A 19,244-nucleotide genomic window follows, 5' to 3' on the forward strand; every position below is an offset into this window, starting at 1 on the left:
ATGTTATGTATTTCTGTGTACCACAGCTAAAAACCTGATTAATATTTCCTAAAGGGAAGCCAAAATAGCATATTCATACTTTATGTTTCTGCTCCATAAAACTACATGTAAAATAGATTGCATGTTCGTTTTTGGAAATTAGGTATTATCAAACTGGCCCACAAAAGCAAGAGGTAAAGCAAGAGAGAATTCTAGAAAATAACTGGTTATTTTGAGAACACATTCCTAATACTTGTCTGTTTAAGTATCCATTAAAGTCCTGGATATTGGAAGGAGATTGACAGAGTGGCTAAAGTAGAAGACCCTAAAAGAGTTTTGCCCGGAGTCAGCCAGAGATTTTGGTTCTCACTAAATGTACTCTGACACAGAGCAGAGGAAATCGTCTGAAACAAGTTTAAGGGATCTACGTTAAAGCTGCCTAAGCATAGATATGTATACTTGTTCAAGGCTTTGCAAGCTGGCTTAGAACACTATAAAGCCTTGCCAAAATCACTGAGAGAGTTAGTCTTCTTTGAAGCAGCAATAGTGTGCTTAGGTTTAAATAGGATGTCATAAGCAAAGTGTGAAAAAATATATTTTAGGAAACTACGGATATAGCTCAATTGGCAAGCAGTTTTTCTGTCAAATTTTTATTTGTACATTGATCTTTGTAACTCTGAATCAATATCTCAAAATAGATAATAGTGATTAGTGCATCAAAGTTTGGTGAAGGATGTCTAATTTAATCCTTAAAATACATGAAATAAGTATTGATTAATGCTTTTTATCTACTACATATTTTTATATGGTGAAATTGTATTCTAAGTTCCAAAAAAGGACCCCAAGAACACACTTCACTGGCTGAGGATGCAGGGACACACAGAGTGCTCCTGGCTGTAGTGATTGTCATCTAGGGTGTGGCTAGGGCCTTTGGAAAAAACAAATATGACAGATCCTCCAAGCACTTATTAAAGTTAGTTTTTTCTCTATAGTAATAGATGGGCTTTATAACATTTTATAAGATACTTTAACTAAAATATCTAAGATTGCTTTATGATGAGATTATGTTTATGGTTCCCAAATAATAAAATTATTTTACTGATATTTATTATTTATTAGGTATTTATTCTCCGTTAGGTGTTTTTTGTTGTGTTATGTTTTGCAATGACATTAAACACTGCATTGGAAATTTCTTGTACTTATTAAAGCACTGTATACAAGGAGATGTTTCTTAAAAGACTTTTACAATTGGGAAGAAAAAACTAGCATCTGAACAGATGTTTTCTTTAATTCTCAAATTATTAAATGGGTTTGTTTTCTATACACTAATATGAAGAAATAAAATGTATCTGTAATGTAAATCTCTGACTAGATAAATTTAAATATATATAAACATAAATATTTATTTTAATATGAGTATTTATTGCATATGTCAAGTAAGAATGATTTCCTTGAATTGCCAATGCTGAGGAAGAAACAAAACTTTCTCTGTATTTTTTCTTTAGTTCTTTCCTACATCGTTCCTTTTTCTCAGCCTGTCTCTCTTCCTTCCTACCCCAATATTGTTTTCTTCTCTTGTTGTACAATCTATCATTCCACATACAATTATTTATTTTTTCCAGACACTGTTTTAGGTGTTAGGGAAATAGGGACGAACCAAAAAGATCTTACTCCTACCTTTAAGAGGTTCTCATCTACTAGAGAAAACAGACATGAAATATTATTAATACAAAAAACGTGAAAAACACGGTACTTTAGTGTATTTAAAATGAACTTCTGACTGTAAGTTTATACTTGGGATAGCAGTGAAATTGGAAAATTTATCTTATCAGGGAAATTATAGTCCACTGAAAATTGATACTAAGCGTTATATGCCAATATAATTCCTTGCTTTTTTTTTTTCTAACAATCCTATTTAGTTTGAGAGAAATTACAGAAAAAACAAAATGAATGATTTGGGGTTGGACATTAAAAGTTAGGTGAAATTTAGGAATCTCAGAAAAATCTTATTTTTAAAGTTAATGGCTTTAATCAACTTTCTGCCTTTCAGATGATCCATCAGTTTAAGCCTATTCCCAGATCCTTTATTCTAGGAAGGATAAAGCAAGAGTTTAGGGGAGACAGTCCCTAGTCTTATATTACTGGTTGTTATGCTGCTACCAGTACCACATATGTCTTTCATCTTTGTCTCTTCTGTGGATCTGTGATTTGCAGACATCTGATGCCTCAACTCTTTTCCTTTAGCTTCCAACTTTTGTTAACTTCCAACCTTTGTTCCCAGGCCTGGATATTAGCAGCTTTATTCTTCAAGCAGTGGCTTACACCAATTGTCCGTTCCTCCTTAAAAAAAAAAAAAAAAAAAAAAATTCTGGACACAACCCAGCCTGCCTTGTTAAAATCTTCACTGCTTGTTGCTCTCATTTGACATTTGCCAACTGCTCTTTTACATGAAACAGATTTTATGCCTGCATTTCTACACTTCAGGCACCTCGGGATCCAAAATCTGCCATGTCCATAGATTTGTTATAGTCTGCCAACTGTCCCCTGTGCCAGATGGTCTGCCTGTGGACGTTTTCAGTATAGATCTTCAGAGTTCCCTAAACCCTTGAACTTAGCCTCTATTAACCTGGGTTGGGTGACTCTTTCACTCAGTAGATAATGGTCTTCCTGAGGTAGACCCATTTCTATTTTAGTCACTGCTGAATCCCCAGTATTCAATAAATATTTGAATAAATGATCTACTTCTTTTACCTTAGATTGCTCGTGTTTATGAAAAGTGCATATAATTATGTGTTTAAATCTCTGAAAATATGGTTACACTTCATACAACTTTGCTTTTCAAGTCTTGCATCAGATTAAATAAGTATTTAAACCATCATTTCCAAATCGGGAAACTATAGTAAAGTTTGTTCTCTTATTTTTTAATGATATACTATGTTCAAGACAGCATTCACGTGGTTCTAAAGATAATTGGCTCCTTAAAAACAAAGCTGCTATAAGTACTGATGAATTTTGTAGCCTTCTTAATAATATATCTTCACCAAGGAATCACACATTGTTTACTTTGAATAAGATATATTATGTATTCTTAATGGCACAGTATAACATCTGAAAGAACAAAAATTGATCCTGGTGGAGGGGGAGAATCTTATTCTTCATATGTATAAAGCACAGATATTCATACATGACATAACAAATATATAGTGTATTTGTATTATCAACATTTTGTGGGGAATCAGTAGGAGAAAATGTTTACAATGTCTCCTTGTGGGGGGCAACAGGAAAAATAAACTAAGAAACTCTGTGGTACATAAAGGTAAAAAAGAGCTTCATCCCTGTTTTGGAGAGAGCATCCAAGTTAACAGGAAAAATTTGCCAGAGATTTGACTATTTCAAGAGATGGTGTGGGCTGGGTGTGGTGGCTCACTCCTGTAATCCCAGAACTTTGGGAGGCCAAGGTGGGCAGATCACAAAGTCAAGAGATCGAGACCATCCTGGCCAACATGGTGAAACCTCGTCTCTACTAAAAATACAAAAATTAGCTGGGCATGGTTGTGTGTTCCTGTAATCCCAGCTACTCCAGAGGCTGAAGCAGGAGAATCGCTTGAACCCAGAACCCGGGAAGTGGAGGTTGCAGTGAGCAGAGATTGAGCCGCTGCCCTCCAGCCTGGTGACAGAATGAAATTCTGTCTCAAAAAAAAAAAAAAAAAAAAGAGGTGGTGTGTACTGAGAAAACTATGAGCACATCCTAGAAACTGATGTGATCAACACAGAAGAACATAATCACAAGGTAATTTCAGGATTGTCAACCTCTTTCAAACTTGATGTTTTATTTCTATTTATTTATTTATTTTGAGACAGGGTATCACTCTGTCTCCCAGGCTGGAGTGCAGTGGCATGATCTTGGCTCACTGCAGCCTCTGCCTCTCGGGTTCAAATGATTATTGTGCCTCAGCCTCCCAGGTAGCCGGGATTACAGGCGCACGCCACCACACCTGGCTAATTTTTGTATTTTTTGGTAGAGACGGGCTTTCACCATGTTGGTCAGGCTGGTCGCGAACTCCTGTCCTCAAGTGATCTGCCTGCCTTGGCCTCCCAAAGTGCTGGGATTACAGGTGTGAGCCACCACACCCAGCCTTAATGTACTATTTTTAAACAATATTTCAACATTTCAATTAGGCTAACCTACATCCTATAAACAGCTCATTTAATACACACACATAACCATTTTACAATAATGCCAGATTATTTTGTAAAACTGTGTAGTTATGTGAAATATGTATTTTAGTTTGAAATAGCAAAATCAGATTTCAAGAGCTGTGTTGTCTCATGTATCACAAAGTTCATTTAGCCACAGCTACTCCTAAGAATGAACTATTTTTTCCAGACATAATCCATTTCAGTTACAGCTAACTTTTCCTATTTCAAAGGTCCTATATACTCTAACAAGAGAGCACTCTTCACAACACAAGTACAATCAGAGTGCAGAGTACTCAATCACAACACAAGTACAATCATGACTCAAACATTTGAAAAAATTTTTTTGGATTGATGACTTACATTAGTTTCACTGACCTTAACCATCCCCTCCTTTGCGAAACCTTTTCTGTTTTGTCAACTAAATAAACACACTTTTTTACCTGTAGCCATGGATCTGGAACACCACAATTTTACAGTCATTTCTTTGATATTCCCATTACATGTTAAAGACAACCAATTAAATCATATCTTAAAAGGTCTCATCCGTAGAGTCTTTTGTTAACATTTCACCGATTTTTAAATTCCTTCATTTCTGATTTTTTAACATAGTTTGAGGTGCTGCATATTCCAGGTTCCTCTTTGACCAATCTGAGAGGATTATTGAATCCCCTGATCTTACTTAGCTCTGATGTTCTAATTTCACTTCATTTTTCTTTTTGTTTATAGACATACTCATCAACCTGTAGGATTTTGACAGCATTCATTTGCCAAACTGTGTTTGGGTGCAAGGTGCTAGATATACAAAGGTAGATTAGATATACTCTTGCCTTCTAGAAGCTCTGATAACATCTTTCCTATATATTTCCAACACAACTTTAAAAATCTTCACTTTTAAGCACTGTGAACATCTCAAACTTACAATACATAAACTTTTGACCCTAAAATTTACTGTTCTTTAATTTGATAGATGGCACAATATCCACCATTAAAAAACATAATTAACTTACTCTCTTGCCTCTACTCAAACCTCAGAATCAGAGAGTAAATTTAATTTATTTCACATTCACATCTTTTAATTCAGGACTCTATTAATGATTTTAGATATTCATTAATGCTAGTTTCTCCAACTACAACTTGCATGATTTTGAACAGGACAAAATCCTTATATCTCAAGTACTTTGTTGGTACAACAGAAATAACCTCCAACTAACAGGATGCTGAAGAAACATGTAGAGTATAGCACATAGTATTACTGAATACATTTTGATATTTTCTCTTCCCCAAATGTTTCTTCTTTTCTGGTGTTACTGATGTAGATTATGTATTATTTAGTTCCATCTGGATATCCCACTACAGATTTACTTTCCTCTCTTCTCTGTCAACATTTGTCTAAACTCCACAATGTTATTAAATTGATCATTCTGCTGAAAGACTTCCAGACTTACTAATTGTTCACAATAAAATATAAATAAACACAATAAAATATTAATTCCACACAGTAAAATATTAATTCCCACAGTATATCACCATATTTTATGCACTTCTGTGTATACACCCCACAAAGTACAGTCTTAGGCATAGAACACGTGTTTTTCAAATGTCTTCTGATTTTGTTTACTTCCCTTATAAAAATGTGTGCATAAAGTCCACACTACATCTTTGGAGCTATTCATATTTGAAAAAGGGCAGTTATATTTAAGCTAATGTTTACTTAAGAATTATATGAGTAAGAGAGAAGAAACTGAGTTTAGGCACAGCCTCTAACAGATTTATAAAATCAAACCTTCTCTTACTAAATCTGCTTTGTGAACATCTTTCTGCTTAATATGTATTGTTTAGGCAATTTTAAAAAGTCCATAGTCACATAATCTACATGCTCTCAGTTGGAGCCTTTGCTTCCTTAATATTTCTCTTTCTGATGCTTTCCCTATATTGGATATTACATCTGGATAACAATGCAATGAAAATAATGAAGTAGGAAGACTTCCCCATTGAGGTTCACTTCACCTGCATTCCTATGGTTGGTAAGACCTCAATCATTACAGGAAAATATAGGTTCCTGCTGTTTTCCTCACGTGACTCTAGATCCCAACACCTTGGTTATTGGATATGACATTTAGTACTATGAAACTTTTTTGGAGAAAACTCAATTTTGCTTGAGAACTGAGCAATTATGTACCACCTTTCATATCCTCTTGCTATTTCTTCCAGATTTAACAAAATATGGCAGTTTTTCTTTCTAGTGTGTAGTCTCATGTCAGGGCATATTTTCTTCCTAGTTTGTAGTGTAATGTTAGCAGAGCTCATTCTCTGATTTTCATGTCTTTAAACTCTGATTAAGTCAAGTTACTTGTTATCACCAGTAATTTGGAAATATCAGTTATTTCACAGATGAATACAACAGATTTGGCAGAATATGAAAATGCCTGGTAATCAAAATTATGACTATCTTCAGCTCTACAGGATTAGTTTCTTTCAGTGGTCTAACAAGATTCCTTTGAAGTATTTGTTACATGGATTCTAAGAGGTAAATTTTCATTCCTAGTATTTTGCATAAATTTTGTCCCTTTTATACTTGAATTTTTATTTTTATTTTTATTTATTTATTTATTTATTTTGAGACGGAGTCTTGCTCTGGCAGCCAGGCTGGAGTGCAGTGGTGCGATCTCAGCTAACTGCAACCTAAGCCTCCCAGGATCAAGCAATTCTCCTGCCTCAGCCTCCCGAGTAGCTGGGATTACAGGCGTGTGCCACCACTCCTGGCTAATTTTGTATTTTTAGTAGAGATGGGGTTTCACCATGTTGGCCAGGCTGGTCTCAAACTCCTGGCCTCAGGTGATCCTCCTGCCTCGACCTCCCAAAGTGCTGGGATTACATGCGTGAGCCATCACGCCCAGCAATTTTTTTTTTTAATATCTAAGCTGAGAACATTGTTGTTTGTTTGTTTGTTTGTTTTTTGAGACAAGGTCTTCCTCTGGTGCCCAGGCTGGAGTGCAGTGGCACAAATGATTCTCTCACCCCAGCCTCCCAAGTACCTGGGATTATAGGCATATGCCACCACATCTGGCTAATTTTTTGTAGAGATGGGGTTTCACCATGTTGCCCAGATTAGTCTCAACCTCCTGCGATCAAGCAGTCTGACTACCTTAGCCTCCCAAAGTGATGGAATTATAAGTATGAGCCACCATGCCCAGCCCATTGTTTATTTTTTGAAGTGAATAAAATTTATAAGTTATTCCATAATTATATTAATTCCAATGATGAAGCAAAGTGTAAATGTGTGGTTTCCTATTAAATTTATATATTTGGTTATATTTTTCAGGTCTAATTTCTATTCCTTTTTAAGTGAATAAGATGTGATGCTATGCTATGGAAATTAATATTTTATTATGGGCAACTGATAAATCTGGAAGTCTTTCAGCAGAATAATCAATCTAGTCACATTGTGGAGTTTAGACAAGTGTTAACAGAGACTAGAGGAAAGGAAATCTGTACTGGGATATCCATATGGCATCAAATAAGCATATAATCTACATCAGTAACACCAGAAAATAAGAAACATTTGGAGAAGGGAAGACATCAAAATCTATTCAGCACATACTATTTGGTATGCTCTTTACAGTTTCCCTCAAGTAATTCTGACATCTTATTAGAACTTATTTCTATTGGACCAATAAAGGAATTGATATACTTACCTTACAATGGGAACTTGTTAAGCATTCTATTCTTCAAGCAGTGGTAAAATTGCGAACAAATCCTGAAGAAGAATTAGTGGCAAAACTGTGAATGCAACCTGAACTTTTCTACTCTGCTGCCACCACTATCTTTATCTAAGACACTCATACATTTATCTAACTAAAATTTAATTCAAGGTTCTACTTTTTTCTGTCTCCTTATAGTACTCTGTAACTCTAATTTTTAGCAAAGTCATATTCTGAGGTATATTATTGTTGGTTTTATTTTATTTATTTTTATTTTCGAGACAGTCTTGCTCTGTCACACTGGCTGGAGTGCAGTGGCACAATCATGGCTCACTGCAGCCTTGACCTCCCAGGTTCAAGAGATCCTCTTGCTTCTACTTCCCAAGTAACTGGGCCCACAGGTGTGCACTACCATGCCCAGCTAATTTGTTGTATTTTTTGTAGAGACTGAGTTTCACCGTATTGCACAGGCTGGTTCCAAACTCCTGGACTCAAGCAATCCACGAGCCTTGGCCTCCCAAAGTGCTGGGATTACAGGTGTGAGCCACCGTACCTCGCCTTATTGTTGGTTTTATATGTGTTATTTCTGTTACCAAAATTGAAGACTTGCAGATAGTAAGTCATATTATTAGTTTTGAAACTCTCACCTACGATTGTGAATTTCTCTGCCTTTCTGTATTTCTATCAATTGTATCTTCTCGTATTTTGAAATTATATATTTACCGCCATATGTATTTAAGATGGTTATGACTTTTTGATAAAGTTTACTCATATATCATTACAAAATATTTTTATCTATAGCATAGCTTTTTGTCATCAAATCTACTTTATCTAATATTAATATATAGCCATACCAGTTCTCTAATTTTTATTGTTTGCATAGAAGATAGTTTTCTACTATTTTGCTTTCAGATTATAAAGTCCCATAATTTAGAATGTATTTCTTCTAAATAAACTATAGTTAGTTCTTGCTTTTTTTTTTTTTTTTTTTTTTTTGGTGACAGAGTCTCGCTCTGTCGCCCAGGCTGGAGTGCAGTGCACGATCTCGGCTCACTGCAAGCTCCACCTCCCAGGTTCACGCCATTCTCCTGCCTCAGCCTCCCGAGTAGCTGAGACTACAGGTGCCCACCACCACACCCAGCTATTTTTTTATATTTTTAGTAGAGACGGGGTTTCACCATGTTAGCCAGGATGGTCTCAATCTCCTGACCTCGTGATCTGCCCACCTCGGCCTCCCAAAGTGCTGGGATTACAGGCATGAGCCACCACGCCCGGCCACTTTTTTTTTTTTTGTTAACCCAATCTGAAAACCTCTCTTTTTTAATAGAAGTGTTTGGACCATTTACATTTAATATAAATGTTTATATGCCAGGATTTAAATCTACTGTGTTGGCATATGTCCCCTATTTTTCCAATCTATTATTGGTTCCCCTGCTTTAAATATCTTATATTCATATTGTTTAATCAAATTTAAAAAATAGTTTATCTGTTTTATGAATTTTTAGTTAAATATTTTTGGACTAATTTAGAGACTACTCTAGAGATTCCAGTATACGTTTTAAATTTTTACAATCTATCAAATACATTTTTAAACTAACTTTATAGACACCATAAGAACCTTACAATAGTAAAGTTTCATTGACCTCCTCATGCCCTAAGGCTCATATTTGTCATTATGTATTTCTACATATGCAATAATCCCATCATATATTGTTGTTACTTTTTCTTAAAATAATCACTAGAGAGTACATACATAATATATATACACACATACATATAGGCATGTGTATATGCATATACATACACAGGTGTATGTGTTTAACTTTTAAAAGATATTTTATAATTATCCACCTACTTATATTTTTTGAGCAGTTAAACATTTTTATTTGTAATCATTTCTTTTAGTCTGAAGAACTTTCAGTATTTTTTGTAGTACAGGTGGGCTGGAGACGAAGTGTCTCTGAAAATATTATTATTTTGCCTTCATAGTTACATAATATTTCAACTGAAATATAATTGATATAGAATGAATAGTTTGTTTTCCTCCAACTGCACATTATAAAAATGTTCTTTCTTTGTCTTCTGACCTTCATTATTTCCGATGAGATGTACTCATTGTTTTTATTGTAATAGGCCTTGCCCTGGACTCTAGACGCTTTGAGATCAGCCTAACCAACATGGTGAAACCCCGTCTCTACTGAAAATACAAAAATTAGCCAGGTGTGGTGGTGGGTGCCTGGAATCCCAGCTACTCAGGAGGCTGAAGTGGGAGAATCACCTGAACCCAGGAGGGAGAGGTTGCAGTGAGCCAAGATTGCGCCACTGCACTCCAGCCTTGGTGACAGAGCAAGACTCTGTCTCAAAAAAAAAAAAAAAAGAAAAGAAAAAAGGTTTTCTCGTATCTTTGGTTTTGAGCAGTTTGACTGATTTATCTAGATATGGTTTTCTTTGCATTTTCCCACTTGAAATGGATTACTGTGATATATTGTGTGTACTTTAAAAAATTGCTGACCGTTATCTCTTCAAATAATTTTCTGCACCATTTTATCTCTCCTCTTTTATTTTGTATTCCAATAATATCTCTCTCTCTCTCACACACACATACATATATATATATCTTATATATAGGCATATGACAAATATATATATAAAACAGATATATGCATATTTATATATATATACACACACACATTTTAATCTCAGTATGTTTGGCAGTTTAGTATTTTTTTTACTCATTATTATCTTTATGTTTTGGTTTGGCCTGTTTTCAGTTTCAATGATCTTTCTTCTGCTGAGTACAAAAGCAGATCAAATGACCACTTAAAGATCATTAAGCAAGTTTTTATATTAATAATATATGTATAAGTTGTTTTTAATATTCCAACTTGGTTTATGTTTTCTGCTTCTGCTGAAAATTTGAATAACATATAAGCAACTAAGAACAAATTTGTAAGCCATTTCCAATATGCATTTTAAAATAACATATTTATTGTGTATTATATGTTATTCATATGCAAAATGTTATTCTCATTTAAACATCACAGGAGACAATTAATAGATAGGAATACTGTTATATCCAATTCAGAAATAAAAAAAAAACTGTAGAGTTAAGTAATTAATCTTCAGTCACAAAATCAGTATGTTTGCAAACTATATTTAACCCAGACTGTTTCTTAACCACTACCTTAAAACTACAACATGCCTAGAAAATTAATGGGTACTATTTATTGAATAGTACTACAGAGTTATACTAAATATCACAAATTGGCCACAACTGATCCTCTCACATTCTTACAAATAATACCCCTCTCAGAGACACCATAGTATATAGTGTGCATTTTATAAGTTGCTTTTAAGTTAACCAGTTGAACTCTGTGCAGGGTATTTTGGAAGGACGCAACCACATTGTTGTGGAATATAGTACTGCCATTCTACAAGGTGCAATAAAGCAGTTGCCTATTTAAGAAATCTGGAGAATCAAACAACTGGCATACTTCAATTAAAGACCAAGACATGAAATGAGGAGGCTTAGCAAGAAATTAATAATGAAGAAAATTTTAGGAAAGTTTTGTATGTGCAGAATTACCTAGAAATACATCTGGCTTCTAATTCATAGAAATAACCTGCGTACTCTTGGGGTCAATGGCATCTCCTCCACTGTGAACATATTTTTATCCTTACTTACATAGTCTTAGAGTATTGACAGTATTCTACTTCTATTCAGTCATCTAGGCATTGTCCAACATTATTTACTTGGTATACATGAGAAAATTAAAATAATCATTTAGAAGTATAACTCATTTTGTGTCTCTATTTTACAATTGAATATAATAATGTCTTCCTAAACCAAAAGGCAAGTGTCCAGAGATATCAATTTATTGAGTTCCCCCACAGGGCTAAAATTTTTTATGTGCAAGTCAATTTATAACTGTCTTGGATCACTGATAAATTATGGTTCCCAATGATCATAAGAGTTAGTGTTCTCAAAGTTTCTTGGTGATGGTATTAATAAGATGGCAAACTCTGTTTAGTTTTTATTCATACAGGTATTTAAAAAACTATACCTAGTACTCAGGCATGAGTTTCTGGTAACTCCTCTAAAAGAAATATTTGAAGGCTGGCTGCAGTGGCTCACGCCTGTAATCCCAGCACTTTGGGAGGCCGAGGCAGGCAGACAACTTGAGAACAGGAGTTTGAGACAAGCCTGGCCAACATAGTGAAACTCTGTCTCCACTAAAAAATACAAAAATTAGTTGGGTGTAGTGGCGGGCACCTGTAACCTCAGCTATTCAGGAGGCTGAGACACGAGAATCGCTTGAACACAGGAGGTGGAGTTTGCAGTGAGCGGAGATCAAGCCACTGCACTCCAGCCTGGGAGACGGAGCGAAACTCCATCTCAAAAAAAAAAAAGAGTACGCTACTCAGAATCATGCCTCCTCTGACATGAGTCTGTTGTCCTTTAACTTAAACTATACCGCTAACACTCTGCTGTTTCTTGCTCTCTTATGTTACAAAGGCAGTCCTCTGAAGAAACTCTAGATGAAGGCTTTCTGTAAATTCTCTGGAAATGCTCAAATTTAGGATGAACAGAGCAAAAATATAATCCAAGGTGATCACAGGGAACACCTGCCATTTAACTCACTTACATAAAGATCTACCATATTATGCTTATAGAAACCCTCTAGGACTTTGTCTTTCAAATGCAAGACACAAAAAGAAGTGGAATAAGCCTCTTAAATGTCTGAAGAAGATGATTTGGAGAACTTGTTTTGTAAAAGAGGAACATTCAAGAACAAAAATTACATTTTAAGTTGGTGAAAGTTTAACTCACATGGGAATTACTGAAAAATACTTTTTGATAAAGGTAATCAGCTAGAAATTGATACCCCAGGGAACAATGGGAGTTATAATGAATTAATATATGAAAATCAATTTGAAAGGGGAAATCATTATAGGCTACACGTTTGCTAGTGTGCTATCACATAAAAGTTTTTAGGTTTTTTTCCTTTTAAATTATATATTGATTATAAATGTTGCTTCATTGTTTTAAAAATAAAATATATACGTCACAAAAAAATTCAGATTAAAAGACATAACAAAGAAGTATAGATGGTTACAAATGTCTCCCCAAATAATATATGTAACAACTGAATTAGTCTCCCTCTTATTTCTGATATTTTAACAATAAAAGAAAAAAGAGACCTGGCACAGTGTCACACCAGCATTTTGGGAAGCCGAGGTGGGCAGATCACTTGAGTCCAGGAGTTTGAGACCAGCCTGGACAACATAGTGAGACTACCCCATCTCTATTTAAAAAAAAAAAAAGAAAGAAAATACAGTAGTTTTAGTTAGTATTTTATAACTACTCGTGCTAAGTTTTATTAACCTTTGAAATATTTAATAGTGTTTTTCCCCAGATTTCAAAATAATTAGATGCAGCATAAATTAAAACATACATTCTGTGATTTATCACCTAATTTCAGTAATTTTTTATAAAATCTTTGGAGGGTGCCAGTATCTCCCCATGAAAGTCTTAAGCCTGTAATTCTCATTTGTTTATTCCCTCTGTCACCCTAAAAACCTGAATATCTTACTAAGTTCTCTTCAAAATGTTCAACATGATCCAGCTGACCCAGCTTCTAGTTCCTAACTTCAAATGTGAATGACAGACAGTTACTATTATTGCCATCTGTACGTTATCTCACTTAGAAAAGTGTTGTATTTCATTCACAATTGTTACCTATTTTTGCAAGTTTACCTGTCTCCAGCATTCTGTTCATTCAAACCCCCATTTCTTATTCATTTACTCTTATGTGATGATTCGACAGAGTGCAGGTATTTTATTTCATTGAATTTTCATATATATTTTAGTCATATTTCTTGAAGAAATTTAAATCATTAAAATATATTTAATAAGTATTGTTATTCATAGGTATGCAAGTTGTGTGTTGAAATACTTCATACATTCATAAGCAGTATGCTGTGATACTGCATTTGAGGGGATAAAAAAGTATGAGTAATTTAATATGTTATGTTTCAATATAGTTGCTCAGGTATCTTAGATATATTATTTATTATTTTCTTGAAATCAGTTTAGTTTCTGTTCTGAGGCTTTGTCCTGCCACATAGAGCAAAATTGTCCCAAAGTTCCAGTTTCTATACAGAGCCAGGGTGTTGGAGAAGAATCTTAGTGACTGCTAGTGGTCCCTCTTTGCTCCTGCTGAGATGCCCATTGTACAGTCTGTAGAATTCCTCCATTCTATTAGATCTGTTGTTTCCAGAACAGCATCTAGACCTCAGCAATTACAATCCAGCCTCTAAAGCTACATCACACAGCCATCTGCTCCCTCTTCTCCAAGTCTTATCACCTTGTGATCTGTGAGGACTTGGAGAAGAGGTAACAGATCTCTGCTCTCTCTCTCTCTACTCTCTCTCTGGTAATCCCCAAACCCACCAATCAACTTTCAATTTTTTGTAGTCTCTGGAAATTCTATCCATTCCCTACTTTTATGTTCCTCAAATACATTCCCATAACAATCCTTTTAATGTGTTTGAATATCTACAAAAATCAAATTGAAATGTTCCATGCAACTACAGCTTTCTGCCCTGCAAAAAGTATCCAAAGCAGGGAAATACAAAGGGCATGGGTATTTGCTTGGAAGTAACAAGAAGAAGTAGGGAATATGGGGGGACAGAAATATAAAAACACACATTCCTGGCTGTACACATTGCCTTAACTTGTAAGCAAATATATTTAAAAAAAAAGGTTTTGCAAGATTTTCCAAGGACACAGAGAGGATGACTGCTTTCTCACCCTGCTGTAGCCTCCCGGTTCTACAATTTTAACTCTTATTAACCCCAATTTTAAGTAGAAAACTTACTTAGGAAGTAATTTCAACTATTTTGTAATAATATTTGTAGATGAAAAACACTTTATTAATTTTTGAAATATGTTTCTTTAATGTTTTATTAACAAATCTAAATATATTTACCTTTTGTATACTATATGGAAATGAGATGTCAAAGTATATAAACTTAAATTTATGATTAGTAATTAATATTTAATTATGTTAACTTACTTTTAAATGACTCAGACATTTTATGGTTATGTATTACTTAGCAAAACAGGATTTCAAGTTACTGAAAAGAATTTTGAAGCTATAAAGCAGGTACCCTTCCTAAAGTCTTCCCAAGTTGTATGGGGTCCCAAGTAGCCATGTGGCACCCATGGATGGCTATCGAGGGTGGGGCCCATCTGGATCTTGCATTACATACCAGGTATGAGCTCAGGAAAAAGGACAGAGTTGTGAAGATGATGTCTGAAGGATCTAACCCCTCCCAGCCTGGCTAGGAGGCAAAGCTGTGCCATAGAAGATGGGGCCATACTGGGCTTGACTCTGCCCTGTAGCTGGTGGTCCAGGTGCTAAGAACATGTCCATAGGCCTTACCATGGCCACTTGTTCAGACCTCAGAATCTAGAGGCTCAAAAACCAAAGATAAGCTTACAATCAGATGTGCACAAGGCTTCAGAGAAGCCTAGCAGCCATCCCTTAAAGCTTTAGCACACAGACAAATCCAGCACATATTAAAAGTACTACAGAAGCAATAAGCAATATGTTATGACCTTGATACTTCTGGTAGAAACAGCCTAAACCTGTCTGGTGAGGAGTACAAGCGAAAATGTCTGAATTATGTTTTACGCTGACAGTTCTGAGGACATTCCAACTTTATATTTCCAACAATTTGAAACTAACTTTATTTAACAAAGCTTTATCCAAGGCATGTGAACTAAAAGACATTTATGTTTGTTTCTATTTTTCTGATAAAATATTTTATCTAAGCACTTATATTTTTCTTTAAGCCAATTAATTAGAGCTCTTATATTTTGGTAGTGAAATAGCACATAACATAACACAACACATATAAACATATAGACATGCAGACACAGTCAGAAGTGGATCTTACAGCTTTTTAAGATTCTTCATTTGCCACTTTTCAAATAGTTTTGTTTCCCCCTTTTAGACTGTCAAGCTCTAAATGATTATTACCTAGCAAGCAGAAATTTTTATTTCCCAAGACATGACTTCTTAGGTGAATATTTACGTATCAAAGGCACAGAATTTAGATCTAAACACCATTATTCCTTGAAATAAAAAAGGGGTAAGTAAAGGTCCAGTCAAGACAAGATCATCAGGAAAGTATCTTAAACAAAGGGAAGATTTGTAAGCCAATATCTTTCTCTTCCTAACAGTTTCTAGTGACTTAGATACTGGAAGGGAGATACACTTAAACATGAAAATTTCTTCTATAGATGTAAATTTCTCTTACAAAACATGTTAGAATAGCCATAAAAATTCCAGAAAGTATTTTGCAGACCAATCTAGTTAGATAGGTGGCCTTTTTAACAAAGCTTGTTTCTTGATTAGATTATTGACTTTAATAAGGCAAAAGGCATACTTCCTATGTCTGAACTTAGTATGGATAGCTCTGAAAAAGAAGCAACCCTATTATACCTAATTTCTGTCTGACCATATTTTCTAGGAGCTGTTTCTCAGCTGAGCGCCTACACATAAAAGCCCAAAGGCTTCATATGCTCCAAAGATGAAAAAACAAAACAAACAAAACAAAACAAAAAAGAAAATATCAAGATCTGTCCATGGAAGGAAAAAGGACCCGTAACAAATGGATACCCCAATTGGTTCCCTGACCAGGAATCCAACCTGGGCTACAGCCATAAAGGCACAGAATCTTAGTGACTAGACCACAGGGTGGAACGCTTTTTGTAAGTCTTACAGGGGTTTCAAAGCAAGAAGTTTGAGCATACAAAGGATTTTAACTTTTAGGGCAGATTTACTCTTTAGTTTTGTCAAGAGAATTTCTAAGTCTAGCCATAACACTATTATGTGTCCCTTTTAAAAATTTTAATATTTTTATAAATGTGTATAAGGCAATTCTTTAGAATAAGAACTCTCAATTTTTTTTTAATTATGAGTCTAATTTAAAGTATCTATCTTGTGGCTATTAATAATTAGAATTTCCATCAATGAAGAGTCAAACTCTGTAAAATAGTCGAAGAGATTTATTCTAAGCTAAATATGAGTGACCATGGCCTGTGACACAGACCACAGCAGGCGCTGAGAACATGTGCCCTAGGTAGTCGGGGCGCAAGTTAGTTTTATACATTTTAGAGAGGCATGAGACATCAATCAAATACATTTAAGAAATACATTGGCTTGGTCTGGAAAGGTGCGACAACTCAAAACTGGGGGGCTTCCAGGCTATAGGTGAATTTAAACATTTTCTGGTTGACAATTGGTTGAGTTTGTCTAAAGACCTGGAATTGATAGAAAGGGAATGTTCAGGTTAAGATAAAGACTGTGGAGACCAAAGTTCTTGTGAAGTTTTACAGTGGCTACCCTTAGAGACAATAGATGACAAATGTTTCCTATTCAGATCTTAGTTAATCTCTTTAGGATTTGGAGGGTCTGCAAACAAGGATAATTTGACTTCTTTCATTCCAATTGGACACCCTTTACTTCTTTCTCTTGTCTGATTGCTCTAACTTGGAATTCCAGTAGTGTGTTGAAAAACGCTGATGAAAGTGGACATCTCTGTTTGTTCTGAGACACCTAAAGCTGGGAGTGGAGTGATACAAGCATCCCTGTCACCACCACTACCAATACGACTGACATGAAGCTGGCACAGCACTAGGTCTCACCCAGAGCCTGCTGTAACTACTCCCTGGCTACTGCTTACACAAGGCCCTGGGGGTCTGCAATTGGCAAGTGGCAAAGCCAACCAGGACGTGTCTTTCTTTTCAAGGCAGTGAGGATCCCCAGGCCCTGCGTAGGTTCAGAGGTGCCATCAAGGAGTCAGAGACTAGAGTCAAAAACCTTAGAAATCTACCTGGTGTTCTTTTGTGCTGTGGCTGAGCTGGCACTCAAACCACAAGATGCAATCCTGTCCACCATTTCCTCTCCTTTCCAAAGGCAGGAGAGTCTCACCTTATAGCCACTGCTCCCATAGGCCCACAGGGAGTGCTGCCAGACTACCACCAATATTCCCTTAAGGCCTAAGGGCTCTTAAGTCAGCTTGTGATGAATTCTGCCTGACCTAACACTCACCTTTCAGGACAATGGGCTCCTGTCTTCCCCAGCGCAGATCCAGAAATGCCATCCAAGGGTCAAGTTCTGGAACTGGCGATCCCACAGGCCCACTTGGTGCTCTATCCCCCTGTGGCCATGCTGTTACCTAAGGTGCAAGACAAAGTCCCCTTTACTTTTCCCTCTGCTTTTCTCAGGCAGAACGGATCTTGCCCTATAGCCGCCACAGCTGGTAACATGCTGATTCTCACCTGAAGCCAGCTAGTTTCAGGGGCTCACCCAAGGCCTGTAATGTAGTACCTGGGTATCACTACTGGTTATTCAGGGCCCAAGGGCTCCTCAGTTAGCAGGTGACCTATGCCCCTGGACTGCATCCTTCTCTTCAAGGCAGTGGGTTCCCTTCTGGTTCAGGGTGTGTTTAGAAATGTCATCTGAGAGCTGGGGCCTGGAATGGTGCCCTTGTGACTCTGATTGGTGCCGTGTCCAGCTGTGGCTTAGCTGGTATCCAAGATGCAATACAAAGTCCTCCTCACTCTTCTCTCTCCTCTTCTCAAGCAGAAGGGAGAAGTCTCTTTTTGAGCTGTGAGCTGTGCAGCTTTGGTTAGGGGAGGGGTGATGCCAGCACTCCCTTAGCTGCTCCAGCTGGTATCTCAAAATGTCATGTACCCCCTAGTCCACTGTCTCAGCCCAGTTCAGCACTAGGACTTAGCTAAGAGTTGCAATCCTTATGGCCTAAACTGCCTTTCAGGTTTATAGAGACCAAGGGCACTTTGGCCTTCAGTGGCGAAGTTTGCAGGAACTCAAGTTCCAACTGCTGGGATTGGCGATTCCACTCTGGCTAATGCTGGTTTAAATGCTCCTTCCGTGAGTGGGCATCAGCTGAGTTTTGTCTTGTTTTCCTTTCTGTTCTAACAGGACAGCATTGAGTTCAATGCTTCACAATTGCTGTGCTCTCCCCTCCCCCAGCACCTGGAAACACTCTGCATCACACTGCCACTGCTTGGGGGTGGAGGAGGAGTGGCGTCAGCTATTCGAGGCTGTTTTCTACCTCTTCAGTGCCTCTTTCAGTGACACAAACTTAAAATCAGGTACTATGAGGGCTCATCTGATTTTTAGTTCTTATGAAGCTGTTTCATCTGTGTAGATACTTGTTAACTTGGTGTCCTTGACGCAATGGTGATTGGTGGAGCCTTTTATTCCACTGTCTTGCTTAGCCTCCATTACTCCACTTTAACTTTTGAGCCACAGAGAGTTCATCTTG

The sequence above is a fragment of the Pongo pygmaeus genome, chromosome 15 (genome assembly GCF_028885625.2).
Source record: "Pongo pygmaeus isolate AG05252 chromosome 15, NHGRI_mPonPyg2-v2.0_pri, whole genome shotgun sequence".
Taxonomy (NCBI): domain Eukaryota; kingdom Metazoa; phylum Chordata; class Mammalia; order Primates; family Hominidae; genus Pongo; species Pongo pygmaeus.